Here is a 14,455-nt window from a genome sequence, read left to right on the forward strand (position 1 = left end):
ATCCCTTAGAAGAGGAATTCAAGGTTCACAATATTGCACTGCAGAACGAATTGATTGGCTCACATCTTCCATCCAGCTGTGTGGTTTGACTTTGTAATCCAATTGGCTGTTTATTGGATCATTTTCACTGAAATATCAGTGTTAAGCCAGTTTTACCACACTGAATATGCCATTGTTTTTGCAGAAAAAAATTGCTGTGGCCAGAAATAAGGATGCTTGTTATAATCTTAAATTATCAAGCAATAATGACCCAACAACCTTTTGTATCGATAATTTTAATAAAAGGGAAATACTAATAAAGAGCCAAAACAGAGGTGAGTACATGTTCAAAGGCCTGCAGGTAAACCTGCATTTTACCTCTTCAGTAATATTTAATAAAAATTATTAAAATAAACAACTTTATGCTTAGTTCCACTAAATGATTTTGTTTAATTTTAAGTGAAACGTCCAGCAATGACATTACAGCATAGGAAGGTTCACACTGGCTGTGAATAATTTTGGGAGATACTACAAACACCAGTTGGTGATGGGGTATTGTTTGCACCTGTTCATCTCTACCAATAATGAACTGTACCAGCTTCTGGTGAATTTACTAAATATACTAAATCATGCACAAAATGTAGGCCTGGGATTCTGAACTTGGTGCAACCTGACTCAAGATGGCAGAGCAAATTAAAAAGGAGTAAAGGTCCAAAATGCATGGGTTTTTGTGTGAATAGTTAGGGCCAAATTTTCAAGCCACATAAATGTGCACATGAGTTTTACTCATACAAATGGAGCACACACAAAAAGTAAATGTGCATATCAGGTAATTGTGAGCCTAACTACTGGATGCAGAAATCCAAACTCTATTTCATATATATAGCTGTGGATGCATGTACACAAATTCTGAGGCCCATTTGAAAATTTGGCCCTTAGAACCCTACCAAATTCACGGTCCATTTTGGTCAATTTCACAGTCATAGGATTTTAAAATTGTAAATTTCATGATTTCTGCTATTTAAATCTGAAATGAGTTGGAGGGGCGCTGTTGCAAGGTTATTGGAGAGGGGGTTTGCTGTATTGTCACCCTAACTTCAGCAGCACCGAAGTAAGGGTGGCAATATCATACTATGCCCTCCTTCATTCTGCATTGCTGCTGGCGGCAGTGCTGCCTTCAGAGCTGGGCAGTTGGAGAGCAGTGGCTGCTGGTCAGGAGCCCAGTTCTGAAGGCACAGCCACCGCTAGCAGCAGCGCAGAAGTAAGGATGGCATGGTATGGTATTGCCATCCTTACTTCAGCGCTGTTGCCTGCAGAACTGGGCCCTCAGTTAACAGCCGCCACTCTCTGGCCACCCAGGACTGAAGTCAGCCATGGATAAGTAAGGGTAGCATGGTAAGGTATTGCTGTTCTTACTTCTGCACTGCTTTTGTGCTCTTACTTCTAAGCCAGCTCTGAAGGCAGCGCAGAAGTAAGGGTGGCAATACTGCAGCCCACCCCCAATAACCTTGTGACACCCCCCGCAACTCCCTTTTGGGTCAGGACCCCCAATTTGAGAAACGCTGGTGTCCCCTGTTAAATCTGTTTAGTATAGGATAAAAAGGATACAAAAGACCAGATTTCACTGTCGTGATGTGATTTTCATGGCCGTGAATTTGGTAGGTCCCTAGTAATATACCTATTTATCTACATTTTTTTCCAGTGTAGTACAGTGCAATAAGATTTGTATGCTGTATGTGTACAATATTTATCATATTTTTCAACATAAGCAAATACTGTGTGACAACCATCTGCTAACACCTCATTTCTTTATTTCATTTCACAGTTGAAATTAAAATGGATGAAATCAAGGACTGAACTGTTCAGGTAATGTAATAAGGGAGCTTTTTGACTCTAGATCATTGATTTGAATCCAGACTATGTTGGCAGCAACTGAAAGTCATTATACTACCTTCACAATTGGCACTAAGTGGCATCCATATGGTAGTTGCAGCAGAGACTGGCTGGCTATAGATGACCCAATCCAGCATATGCTTAGCTTTAAGCCTGTGAGTAATCCTATTGAAGTCAGTGGGAATTCTCATGTGCTTAATTTAAGATGTGTAAATGTTTTGCTAGATCAGAGCCAGAGTCCTTACCAAATTACAACTAAAGCTAATCTTTCCAGAAAAATATTGTGGCACATTGGCGGGTTTACCCTGCCACAGCTTGTGCTAACTGTGTTCTGGGCCTAAATCAGGCCGTCTGTCTCTAAGGTGATCAGTCTGGGCTCTTTCATGACTACTTATTTCATTTACAAATAATCAGAAGCAATAAAACAATTTCTGTAGGGTAAGTGGCAGTGTTAGGAGGGCAACTGAAATATGGGTTTTGTATTAAATTCCTTTTCTTCCAAATCACATGCATGTTTCCAAAGTTCTGCTGTAAACATTTAAAAATAAAACACAATCCTCCAGGCTGCTATAAAACCTTGTTCTCCAGCAAAATTGGATGTGTGTGTGGAGGGACGGGGAGAGTTACAGGTGGAGGAAACATACAAGTATCAGCATTCTGTACACTAATTGTGAACTGTAGGCTACTGTCTACAGGGAAATAGTGTATGAAATGCAGCTAGAGAACTATGCTGCCATAACTTGGGGTGAAGGCTCTGATATTAACGTCTTCACTGCTGGGAGGCTGCTTGAGTGTCTGTGCTGGGGCAGCAGCAGTCTGTTGCCACAGCAGTGAAATCAGAGTGGATGGTTCAATCCTGACAAACTGAGTGAAACTGGAGGTGTGATTTGTAAAGTAACAGCAATCCTGCACCCACTGAAGTCAATCAACTGACTTCAGAAAGTACAGGATCAGACCTTTGCTTTCATTAGGTGGTGGCAATTTCTAAAGTGCACAGTCTTGGCTTAATTCAACTCTCAGTGGGAGCCTTACTGTTGGATTCAAACAAAAGTCAAGGTAGGCCAATGTCGAACACTTTTGAAAATCCTGCTCTTGATGCACATGCATCCAGTGCACTCAAGTTTGGATTCTTTCGGATTCTGTTGGGGGCCCTGAGTGTCCTTTATGCTTCCAGCTGAGGACACAAAGTCAGGGTGACCACAACTGCCTCTCACGGTCTGTCTACACTGCAGGAGAAGGTGTGATTGTAGCAAAGGTAGGCACACTCCGCCTGTAATCTATCTAATACAGATGACAATAATAATGAAGTAGGGAAGGTATCATTAGTTTGTTTTCTGGGGTCTAGATATTCAGGCCAGTACACCCTAGAGAAGCAGTTGAGGGCTTATCCCTATTACCCTAGACACAGGAGCTTGAAAAGGGATAGTACTCCCTGGTATCCACCCCCTCTTCTCCTCAACCTTACAAAAGGATATTGCAGCTAGCCCAATTGGCTCCACTACTAGCTGACCAGACCAGTCATGGTTCTGATGAGGAATCGCAGGCAGAGGAAGACCGAATCCCAGCACCCATCTTATCTCTTGATGAGGCTATGAGACCTGCAGCATCACCTCAACCCCTGATGACTACAAAATGTCCCAGCACTGCTATGAAGAATGGCTGACACTGGAGATCCAAATGGAGGTGGTCCAGGAATAAAATCACACAAGCGCCTGAATATCTTTCACACATCTGTTCCAACATCTTGCAATGCCCATCAACAAGGTGTATGAAGATCTAGGTAAGTTGCTTTGGCAGACACTTGCTTCTTTGGCACCAACATAAAAAAAAAGCGGACTGTTACTACCAAATGATATCCCAGAGCTTCAAGCAATTTTACATTCACCCCATGTCTGGATCAATGGTTGTCTCAGTGGCTAAAACTAAAGCTAGACAAAGCCAACAGAAAGCAACACCTTGAGACAAGGAGCCCCAGAAACCAGATTTATTTGGAAGGAAAAAATGATTCTACATCAAGTCCTCAAATAAGAATCACCAATTACCAGGCCCTGTTGGCAAAATTATGATTATTTGAATTGGGACTCCATATCCAAGTTTGCAGACAAGCCTCTTCAAGATTTAGAGAAGAGTCTAAATCCTTGATTGCTGAAGGTTAAATTGTGGTCCACACATCTCTCCAGGTAGTCCTTGATGCTGCTGACACAGCTTCTAAATTCCTGGCTACCTCAGTTGCCATGAGGAGGTAATCTTGGTTCCAGTCATCAAGGATCTCTAACAAAGTACAAATTACAGCTAATGATCTTCCATTTGAAGGATACGAAGCTTTCAGTGTGAATGCAGATGAAACTACACTCTTTGAAGGACTCTTGGGCAACACTGTCTAGTACTAGTGTGTATGGTATTAATTCATTCCTTGCCATGTTTCATCATAACTATGGAAGCAAATTACTCAGAATAAATTATTTGATAGAATTATCTCTTTTTTCTGCTAATAATATATCTGTGAACAGATTTTTGCTGCCTGGAATTTAGCTGTTATTTAAATGTATTTAATATCTTTTTGAATTTTTAAATTTGATAAACATTCTAAATATGAACATTGGTGCTTGTGATTGGTCAAATACATCACATGATATAGTTTCTATTCCATTAATTGATTAGTATAATTCACTTTTTGTAAACATATGAGCAATTGGTTTGCTCAAATGGTCATAGAAAGTGAATTCACAAAGTTTTTGCATTAGTCATCCAGCTCTTGTCATGACATCTCAGTTTTAAATTTTTACTATAAAGTAACAAAGATAAATTTTCAAAAATGGCCACTGAATTTGGTTGCTTCTGTTTTTGGGTGTTCAGCTTGAGATATTTTGGCCCTGATTATCAGAGGAGCTACATATCAGCAGGCCTGTTGACTTTAAGTGGAGCATTAGATTCTCATTTTTCAAAATGAAGTTTAAGGTCTCAAAGTGCACACCAGAAAGCTGAGTCTGCTAACAGCACTTTTTAAAGTTTTGACTATACATTCTGTCATTCTAAGTTTAATCTGTGGGAAGTATTTCTGTTTGAAACTGAAAAAAATGAGACTAGTCTTTTACTAACTAGTGTACTGGGTACAATTTATGCCTTGGTAATGTTCAGTAGACCAAAGGTTCATAGAATATCAGGGTTGGAAGGGACCTCAGGAGGTCATCTAGTCCAACCTCCTGCTTAAGGCAGGACTAATCTCCAGACAGATTTTTGTCTCAGATCCCTAAATGGCTCCCTCAAAGATTAAACTCACAATGCTGGGTTTAGCAGGCCAATGCTCAAACCACTGAGCTATCCCTCCCTCCACTGAGCTAACTCAGTTGTCTGAGGTATAGGAATGATTATGAATTTTACATTAACTAGAAACTCCTTTCTCTTCATTCATAAAACTTAGGTCTGATCACTACCATAATACTCCTGCTTTTTTAATGTTTGTTTCTGTTGTTTCAGGAATTGATTACTGTAACTCTGTTTTAGCTGGCTTTGCCATATATTATAATGTGCCACATCTAATGGGTTTTCCAAGCAACAATTCCCATTCAGTTGATATGGTCCAGGAAATTTTATATCTCTTCAATTTTGTCTGGCCTTTATTATCTCCATGTTATCAATTGGTAATGTTTAGAATCCTGTCTGTGGTTTCCAGTTGTCTTTCTGTCAGAGATTCTCAGTAACATTCCAATTTGCTTAGTAAGTATCCTCCTTTCCTATTGTCTACAGGTTTTTCTTAGGTATTGCTGTATAGTGGAAGAACATCTTCTTTGGAAAAAAATTCATTGAGAAGGCCAACTTCTGTGTCTTCTAGCTTGATTTTAAACCCCATACAAATTTTCCTTCACAAACTATTATTCTTAAAATAATGTTTTATATTAACAATTTGAAAGGGCTTGATATTATGCTTTGTTAAAATCAGAACTTTTAATATTGTTGAATGTATTGTATGTTAATTGCAACAGAGGGTCCTGTGGCACCTTTGAGACTAACAGAAGTACTGGGAGCATAAGCTTTCGTGGGTAAGAACCTCACTTCAAGTGAGGTTCTTACCCACGAAAGCTTATGCTCCCAGTACTTCTGTTAGTCTCAAAGGTGCCACAGGACCCTCTGTTGCTTTTTACAGATTCAGACTAACACGGCTACCCCTCTGATGTATGTTAATTGTTAGGCATGCTAGTGACAATGTAGGATTCAGGCCTGTACTTCCGCCTGAGATAGAATTTTAGGTTTTGTTTGCCCGTTTGATTCTTGATACACTTATATTCTTACTAATATGTGTGAACAAAGGGATCCTAACTAATATGTGTAAACAAAGGACAAAGACACTGTGTATGTTGTTTCTGCCTAGCCAGATGTGTTTGTTAGTATAATGGGAACAGATAAGAACAGTTAAAGTATTACTGGGCATGGTGGAAGTATACTTACAAGCACACACTTTAAGACTGCCTCAACTCCTATCTCATGGCAAGGTCAAGCAACCAGTTGGGAGGGGCAAGGAGGATTAGGGGGGAAGATATAAAACACTAAAAGGCCAAAGAAATGCCTGTCCTTGACCGTAGCACAACTACATTCCTTACCCCTCCCATGGGATACAAAAGAGGTGGGACAAAGACCCCAGACTCACAACCCCCAAAACAGAACATGACCATAAATTGTAAGGGGTGGGACTGAGGGCATGCATTTCAGGTATAATTATGCCTTCTAAGGAGTGGGGGAGAATGGGACACTGGGAAACAAGGCTCTGCAGCGTCACAGTCATGGACGTGCTTCCTGGAAACTAACAATAAACATTGCATTGCCAGCACCTCGGACTTCTGGTTTTCTGTTTTCTGTTTGCGTGACAAGACCCAGGGGAGAGGGTGAAGGGAAAGCCCTCTAACATTAATATTAAAAGTTTCCCACCCTGTTATTTTTATATACATAGATCTCTTTGGATCTGAATGTCTCTGTACAATATAATCCTTTGGCTTCTATGGCAAAAAGCATAGCAATTCACTGCAGAATGTACTGGTGTCAAAATTATTTGTAGATTCTAATAGGCATTGTGCAATAACAGCTTATAACAGAAAACCTGTCCTGTTCAGGAAATCTAGAGAAGTTATATGCAATGAATTAGAATTTGTCAGTATAAAGAAAAATCCCATAATATTGATGTTTAAATAGTTAACCTTTTTTTTTCATTTCTAGGTGTAAACCATTTAATGGTGTATGGTATCATGTTTTCTTATGACTGAAAGATTCTAATAATTCACTTTAGCATTTTCTCTCGATGTTGTATGACTGCCAGTTGGAACAGAGAAGAGGTGAAGCTATACCAGGTCTGTTAACATGCTTAGGTCCCCCCCTCCCCAGTGTATGTTTAAAAAAGAAAGCAAAGAAAATAAGGTATTTTTCCTTTTCTTTGGATGCCACCGTAGATCTCTGAAAACCGAGAAGTAACACACCAGCTATGTGCATCAGCTTTAAGGAAGTTGTTGTGACTTGAGGAAATGTGGGACATGTCATAGACAAGCCAAAGTACAATGTACACTACCTTGGAAACACATTGTAAACTACTACAAAAATAGATAGCATGTTAATGATCTGGCATTAACTTGCTATTTACTAAGATTTGCATCTCAGTAGGGCAAAATATAACTCTTTGATGGATGTCTAAGCATAAAGGAGACATCTGGGTGGGTGGTTCCTGATTTCATTTGAAGTGGAAGCTGTTTGCTCAAAGCTTGCTATATTTTTATATGCTTTGTATCATGACTACAGAATCTGCCATAGGTGTAGCAGTGCTCTCTGTTTCCTTAAAATAGTGTCTAGTTTTAAACATTTTTCATTGGGTATATTTAACCAAAGAACTTGCAAAGAACTCTACAACTTGCATTTGTCTTGACTTAGTTACAGATAACTTTTAAAATGGACTTCTTGCAATAACATACCTGATTGAGACTCCAGTATTTGGTTTGAGGAAATTTTTCACACTTAGGCCCTGATTGGCAGAGGACACTTCAAGATGTACGGGGGAGGAGGAGGTGAAGAGGTGGGGATTTCTCTTGGCTGGGGGAGGTGTGAATGGGCTGGGGGCAGAGCCTGGGGAGATACATATACTACTGCAACTCCCTGGATAAGATACCATAGCTTCAGATGAATAGGTTGAAATATTTCAAATTTGGTGGGGGCAGGAGGCCCAACCTTGAAAAAATGGCAAAAGCTTTTGCAAATCCCCTTCTCTTTCTTTCTTGTTTTCATTATTTCCAACTCTGGGCTGTATTATCTTTTCTTTTGAGCCAGACTGCTAGGGCCCTGGGGATAGCTGCAACCAGGAGAAATGGGATGGAGTTGTACTGTCAGAGAAACGGGGAAGCCCCAACAGGGCAGAGCTGGTGTAGAGTCACAGGGCCTCCATATACAATGATCTGGTCTCTCATAGATCCACCAGCTTTGGTCATGGTTCCTGTAGCCTTTCCTGCCTGAGAGTCTCTCCCTCAGATTGACTTCAGGAGGGAGATGATATTCTGACCTCTCCAATTTAGGCACACAAAGTAGAATCTGTCTGGAACAGGCAATATTATAATCACATATTAAAAATGTATGCAGACAGAGTTAAGATTGAAAAATGGACTACAATTTAAAAGGATATTAATAAAATGTTTTTGTTTAAGGTGTTTTAAATAATAGAAAGTCAGGAAATGTTCAGTTATGAGTTCAATACCATACTCTCTTTCCTGATATACTCTTGGGCTGAATGAAAATGTTCATCGAAATTTTTAGGGGGAAAAAAAGAGGACAAATTTTTCACAAAAATGTTTGTGACATTGTGTCCTCCATTTATAAGCTTTAATACTTGCTCACCTTGCTACTACAAGTCATGCTCGGCAATCCTCTAATTTATATAGCTTTTATACCATCTAAATGTTTTATACAACTAAAACATTATACTGGAATTCATATAATCAACTGGGCAGTTGAAATGTAACCTTTAAAGAAAATTTCTTTGTGCGTCTTTTGATATTCTTTCTAATGTATAATGTAATGGGTTGGATCACAGAAAACCCCCTTGGGAACTGCCAACTGATGTGCCAAGATTACTTCTGCCCCTGCTTTCCCTGCCAGCTTGGGACTCCAGCACCCTATCTTGTTGAGCCAGACATGCCAGTCTGCTCCAGCACAGACCCAGGGTCTGAACCACCTGCCCCAAAGCTGCAGACTTAACTGAAAGCAGCTTAAGAAGTGTTCCTGTTTTTAACACTCAGATGCCCAACTCCTCATGGGGTCCAAACCCCAAATAAATCTGTTTTATCCTGTATAAAGCTTATACAGGGTAAATTCATAAATTGTTCACCTTCTATAACACCAATAGAGAGAGATGCACAGCTGTTTGCCCCCTCCCCCAGTATTAATACATACTCTGGGTTAATTAATAAGTAAAATGTGATTTTATTAAATACAGAAAGTAGGATTTAAGTGGGTCCAAGTAGTAACAGACAGAACAAAGTGAATTACCAAGTAAAATAAAATAAAAGGCGCAAGTCTAAGCCTAATACAGTAATAAAACTGAATACAGATAAAATCTCACCCTCAGAGATGTTTCACTAAGTTTCTTTCACAGACTGGATGCCTTCCTAGTCTGGGCACAATCCATTCCTCTGGTACAGCCTTGTTCCAGCTTGTTCAGGTGGTAGCTAGGGGATTTCTCATGATTGCCGCCCCCTTTAGTCTGTTCCACCCACTTATGTATCTTTTGCATAAGGCGGGAATCCTTTGTCCCTCTCTGGGTTCCCACCCCTCTTTCTAAATGAAAAAACACCAGGTTAAAGATGGATTCCAGTTCAGGTGACATGATCACATGTCACTGTAAGACTCCATTATCCACTTGCCAGCACACAGGTGTACAGGAACATTTACAATTAAAATAGAGCCATCTACAGTCAATTGTCCTGGTTAATGGGAGCCATTAAGATTCCAAACCACCATTAATGGCCCACACTCTGCATATCTACAATTGGACCTCAGAGTTATATTTCATATTTCTAGTTTCAGATACAAGAGTGATACATTTATACAAATAGGGTGACCACACTCAGTAGATTATAAGCTTTGTAAGATACCTTACAAGAGACCTTTTGCATGAAGCATATTTTAGTTACATTATATTCACACTCATCAGCATACTTTCATAAAATTATATAGAGTGCAACATCACAGAGGGACTCTTTTTTTTTTTTTTTTTGGTATTAGAAATATTATCCCTCTTCTCCTATACTCCATTCCAGCAAAAACAGTGTGAATTGATAGGGTTCATCACAAAATGCTACAGATTCAGAATTGAGCAATAGAGAGGAGAATTGATTTTTGAGAAGAAATGGTTGGGAATTTTCCATCAAATTGTTTTTTGAGGACAAATGCAGCTTCCACAAAATCAACATTTTCTGCATGAAAATTTCAATGTTGGTAAAAAAATTTAATTTCCCATTGTGAAAATCTAAATGAAATATTTTGTGTTGAGTCAGGTTGACTTGAATCAAAACATTTTGATTTATTGAACCAAATTGAAATGTTTTGTTTTAGGTCAGTTCTCTACAAATCTGTGGCTGCTTGAGCTTCCATAGTGCCCCATGGATGCCTCATGTCCCAGTTCTCCTCTGTACGCTTAGCTCCCTGTCTGTATTATATCTCCCCTGATGCACAGTTGTTTTGCCTCTGGTTGAACCACTGTGGACCCGCATGACCAAAGCACATAGTGGAAAATGTAGTCCAGCCCTGAGAGGGCCTAAGGAGCTTCTTGTCTCCATCCCAGGGCAATGGAAGTGGGGGAAGAACCTTTTCCCTCAGTAGGGAATCTCATTGGGAAACCTCTGGGAAATTAATCTTTCTGGAGAAATGTCAAGGTATAACAGAATCCAGAAATGCTAGGTTACAGGATTTAGATCCAATGTGCTACAGCGTACACAAGCCCCAGAGTACACAATATTACCTTCATCCCTGGAAATATCAGGTGTAGTCTTGCACTGACTTGCCTCTGAAGGTTTGTATGTCGATCAACTGTTTGCAAATGTTAGAACTCTAGAAAGAGCGTCTCAGTCACTTTATATACAATTTACCAAACTATACCTCTGTGCAAATGGGTGAAATTATGGACTTAAATATTTATTATTATTTTTTTGTGTTCATTATGTCATGAAGTCAATGAAGCTCTGCTGATTTACAGCAGTTGGGGAACTGGCTCATTAAGTAGTGCCATGCTATGCTAGTAGCCCAGTGTCAAGTACTACTCATTGTAAAGCAGGGAAGAACCTGGCGCTTAGTTTGTTTTCTGAACCTACTGAAGTAAATGTATTGGGATGGGAATCATGCCATGGGATATTTTTATATACAAATCCCTCACTAACCAAATTACAGAATCACAGCATGCTGAAACATTTCTACAATACCATTATTAAAAAAAGCAGAAGGAATATAATAACATTAAGAAGCATACAATCTATAGGAATAAAAGAGGAAAACATACTCTTTGTATAGAAAGGGGATGCTTTACAGCCTTAATCCATTATTAAAGGTGACCATTCATCCTTGGTAATCAGATCAATTTGTGCTGAAAATTTAGTTCTATACGTGTGAATTGGAAGTAATCTTATTAGTGTTTTACTACATCAAGTCTGATAAGCTCCCCAATTCATTTCAGTTAAGCTTCTATTGATCCACTTAAGAGATCAATTTGGCTTGGTTTGATTATTTTGTTGGGGGATTTCATTTGTCTGGAATCTGAAGTTATGAGAAATATGTGATTTAGCAATGTGTGTGTGAGAGAGAAAGAGAGAGAGTGTATTATATATAGGCCAGAGCAACCCAGATGGTGATTTGATTTTGCGCTCTTGATTTTTTTCAGTTCATTGCAAATGAGTCTGTGTACAACAGCTGAATTGTAAGACATTTACAGAACAATGGAGTCAATGGGAAACTGAGACAGTTCTGAGTGTGGTTGTGACCAAAACTCCGTCTGGAAGAGGGGAAACTGAGGTACACCTGAACGGTGCTGTGAATTGAAACCCCACCAATAGAAAGGAACCTGAAGCTGGTAAAGACTATTAACAAACATAATATCCCTGCCAGTGAGAGCGGGGAAAGCCCAAGATAAGTATAAAGCAACTTCTTGGAAGACTGCAGAGAAAGCAGCAGCTAGGAGAGATGGGAAATTCTTCCCCAAGTCTATAATTGTATGATATCAGTGAAAATGTAAATGGCCTATGTAAGGGTGGGGTGGCTAACAAAACTTGGCTCAGGGGAAGATTTCAGGACTCAACCCCACAAAAATATGTGCATCCCCCATCTTCCAAAGGCATTGCATGATTAAACCTGCTCTGCATAGTGCTAAGACTCTTGTGGTCACCCAACTAATCAGGAATATTGGGGTGACAAGAGCATTTGGGAGGGGGGAGATATATTCCCAAGTGTAAAATGAATTTGACACTGGACTGTTATGTTGTCATGAAAACTGTTTTGTGGTAATTATTGGGAATGTTTACTGTATGAATGGATGAAGTTTAAATCACTGACTACATCTGTGTTTACCTTTCTCAAAAAGAGGTGGAAGAACATCCCTGAGGTACACGGGAAGTTCCCACTGCTCTGTTCTTTTTCCTATTGGGGTACAGATGTAATGGAGTAATGTATATAAGTATGTATCTATATCAAACTACAAATTGTTTTGTGAACGCTATTTTGATTGTAAAACTGTACTGTACTTTGACTGTTGCCTTTTAATCTCTAAATAGAACTGGGATTCCTGGAAGTGCTGGCAGAGAGTTAACAAATGAGCAATCAGGAATCTTTAACCAAAGGGAACCATCCTAGGACAATGTGCTAGTTGCAGCCCAAAGGTATGTATTCTCCTGGGTATACATGTAACCAAGCAATGGATCACCTGGTGAGAGACTTGCAGACACTGAGGAGAGTCATCAGATGGGGGACAGGAATCTTTTAAAAGGAAGGCTGTCCCACAGATTTTTTGGGAGACAGAGAGAGAAGAGAGCAGAAGGCAAGGCTGTGCATGAGGACAGGAGGGTCCAAAACCTAAAGGGATCTAAGAGTGGTGGGTCACTGGAAGGAGGGTTTTACGTGCAAGTTTTTGTTATGTTTCCATAGATCTGTATATCTCTTGTGCTTTGTCTGTGAGTAAAGCGTGACTCATTTAGAAATTCACTTGGCATATCTTTGTGTCCCTTACTTTCATTGTCATGTAGTCCCCGAAAGGGGAAACAGTTACTCAGAGGGTCCACCACTACTGTAGAGGTTTTGGGGGAGCTGGCCCTACTTTTAGGGGGTAGGCAGTTGGAATGGGAATTCTTTTCCCTAGTGCTTTTTTGTATAGCTTGTTGTGAAACTAGGCAAATATCTAGATGCGTTGATGTACTTCCTGGAAGACCTCTGCATACCCCCAGGGATACACATCCCCCTAGTTGAGAACCACTGTGCTAGATAGTTAGTCACATATTAGTGCTCCCTGTCCAACTGGCTTCTCCTCTTGCTGCTGCTCCCCTGCTCCTGCCAAATGGCACCTTCAGAAGTGCTCTGCTCCAGGCCATGGTCAGATGTGTCTGTTGCTTAAGATGCCCAAAGCCCTTTTTCCATAATCCTGGCTCCACCAAAAGCTTGTGGAATCCACACTATACAGATGTCATCTGTTGCAGTCTGAGGCACTGCATTCAGAGACACGGACTGAGGGCCTGGCTTATTCATTTTAGTGTATCCCCACCTGATCCTTATTTCACTGCCATAAATTTAATCAGCTGGCAGTAAAATGTATATGCATTCCATTATTGATGAATACACAGAAGGCTGAGATTTATATATTTTTAGTTCGGATTTTGTGATTGCTCATTTTAATGATCGTTGGGGTTAAGTGTATTAATAGTTCTTGAGTCATATTTTTCAATAAAAACAAACACTCTGTTGAATATATTTATATCTGGAATGGCTCTTCTTGGAAAGCCAAGAAGTATTGGGTTGACTTGATTTTATTTGCAACTCAGTTTATGTTCCTGTTGTTAATCTTTGAAATCCAAATATTCCACTTCAATTTCATTTTAACAGTAGCACTATGGTTTTGAAAGGCATTATTCTTAATGAGAGATTTTCACATTGCAATAATTTAAATATTAAATGCAAATACCCTCACCTCCCCCCAGAAATACATGATAAAAACCCTTGTGTTTAAAACAATGTTAAAGTTGCAAAGATAAGCACTTAGTCAGGCAATACCAAAATTAAAGATAAACACAGAACTCTGATGTCTTGTAATGCAGGAGAAAGTGCAATGGGAGGGAGAGAAAATGGAAACATGTAGGAAATCAAAGCACATCAAATTATAAGATAATATGTACATAGACATGTTCACATAAACACCCTAATTTATTGTGCATATGCTAGCTCTTAACTCCGTCTTTTTTTTTTTTTTTTTTTTAACTGGGAATAATTTATGATGACATGAAGAACTGCTAACTTCTGCTTGACTGAAGCTCTGGTCTTGGGGCCTGATTCAAAGCCTACTGATTCAACTGGAAGACTCTTATTG

Source organism: Malaclemys terrapin, chromosome 5 (genome assembly GCF_027887155.1).
Source record: "Malaclemys terrapin pileata isolate rMalTer1 chromosome 5, rMalTer1.hap1, whole genome shotgun sequence".
In the NCBI taxonomy this organism is placed as follows: Eukaryota; Metazoa; Chordata; order Testudines; family Emydidae; genus Malaclemys; species Malaclemys terrapin.